The 1,997-nt window shown below is 35.0% G+C and overlaps 1 long non-coding RNA gene across 1 annotated transcript; it reads left to right on the top strand.

The window, feature by feature from the left end:
• The first annotated feature begins 458 nt into the window (after positions 1-458).
• Positions 459-1,204, top strand: LOC119772949. Its single transcript, XR_005279320.1, has 3 exons — positions 459-474; positions 892-918; positions 1,024-1,204. It is a non-coding gene; the product is annotated as an uncharacterized LOC119772949 (long non-coding RNA).
• The last annotated feature ends 793 nt before the right edge of the window (positions 1,205-1,997 follow it).

Below are 1,997 nucleotides of genomic sequence, written 5' to 3'. Positions count from 1 at the left end.
GAAAACAGAAACATAAACCTTGTTCAGAGGTTTATGTTTTTTTGAAGAGGCTGCTAGAGTTTGAAACTCAATGAGAAGGACCTCGCTGCAGCAAACAGAAAGGGGCGGGGACGGACCTTTCCGTCAGTCCCATACCTTATTTGGAAATGGGACTATTGCATTCCGGAAATGAAGGGGGCGCTATTTTCATAATCACTAGTATAAATGCCTTAAAGACGCGGGGTTAAGAGGAAAGGAAGAAGAAAGAAAGAAGTTTGAAAAGTTTTTGCACTGGTGTTCGGCACACGATCCATAATGCAAAACCCACAAAATCAACAAAAGGTAATTTTACCTTCTTAAAATTTTTTTCACATAGTAAATTAATACGCTTTTCTAGATTCAGTTTTTTAAGAAAACCTTCAATTTGTCCTTTTTAAAAGGTCCAGAGAAAAGGAGAGAAAGCGGAAAAAAGTTGATGAGAGGGCAAAATGTGAGGTAAGCTGTAGCTAAAATTCATCACTTTGTTGTTTTAAGTCATAGAATTTGTATTATGTCCATTCACAGTGTACTTTTGTTCTATGCTTATTTTTTTAAGTCTGAAAGAAAATCAAGATACAAGAATTAAAAGGGTTGAAGCAGTTTTGATGTTATTTGGACTTGCATTCATCTTTCACTTAGAACATATCTGTATTTTTACAGACTCTGTGTGCTGATGACCACACCTATGCCAAAGGAGCCATTGAGGTTAATTTTTTAAATTTACACATAACTAGTAATTTTGATTTGTGTATCTTTATGTGCAAATGAGACTAAAACCCTAAATGAACTTTTTTTTATATCATTAGAGATGAAAGGATAAGATACTGAGAGATATAAAGTATTAATTATTGTTTAATGCTCTTCACCATGCAGGTAGAAAGGATACCGCCAATCTTACAGGTAAGATTCATTCATAATCATATGTATCATTTATTCTTCCTGTATGACAGTCTTGCAATGCACCTGTTTTTTATTTTGTTTGTTTTTTTATTTTTTTATTTTCAGATGCGGAGGAGAGGAGAGTACCATCGTTACTACTGTGATGGCATACCTGGACTTTGCCCTGAGTGCCAACATTGAATTCAAAGAAAATATAAGTTGCTTTCCACAATCTGTCACATATTGTTAGTTTTTTTTGTGACATGCCATTTGAAATCGTTTCTGATAAAGAATATTTACCTTTTGACTTGTGCAGTCCTCCTTTTTCATAATGTGTTCTTTCAATATTATTTACATTTTTGAAAGTTCCTTTTGTTGTAGCTCAGTTGATTTACATCATTTAGTTTTCATAGAAATGGTGTCGTTTCCACAAAGTTACATTGTGGCTGTAATTTGTTGGAGAGACAGTAGAACCAATAAAGTAGTTGTAAATATATTGTAACAGCGTTGTTTAACAATTGGAAAATTTTAAATGCAAGCAAAGCTAATAACTTGCAATATACAATGTTTCCTATACATTTTTGGACAATGACTGGAATCAATACAAATTTTCTTTACAAACCTGACATACAGACAAGTTGTTTATGTTTTAACAGTTAGAATCAACTTGTTTTATGTAATAAAAAATAAGTTGCAGAAACATATTGTTCAGATACAAACATAAGATTAAACGAGCAAAGCGAAGGTGTAATCAGGGTGGAGGTGATGGAAGCTCAGGTGAGGAGCAGTTGCACACATCAAGCTGGACTTTATGAAGGGTGAAGGACTTGAGACCGGCGCCGTTAGGCTGGGAGGGAGGCACCTGAGCAGGTGATTGGCTGAGCAGGTGAGATGAAGACAGACTCTATTCAAAAAGGTTTTCATGTAGAAAAAAGATCATTCTCTCTGGTGGTTACCAGTACAGTGTCTACTGCCGGGATCAGAAAGTTGAAGATTATTGTCAAATGAACTTTCTAAGACCTACTTTCTGTGCGAGTCTTTCCAGGTTGAAGCTACATTTAAGGTTTTAATTAATCACTTTGGGTTTTGCTACAATTGGA

The sequence above is a fragment of the Cyprinodon tularosa genome, unplaced genomic scaffold (genome assembly GCF_016077235.1).
Source record: "Cyprinodon tularosa strain WSP-4 unplaced genomic scaffold, ASM1607723v1 ctg734, whole genome shotgun sequence".
Lineage (NCBI taxonomy): Eukaryota > Metazoa > Chordata > Actinopteri > Cyprinodontiformes > Cyprinodontidae > Cyprinodon > Cyprinodon tularosa.
This window is presented reverse-complemented; position numbering and strand designations above follow the sequence as displayed.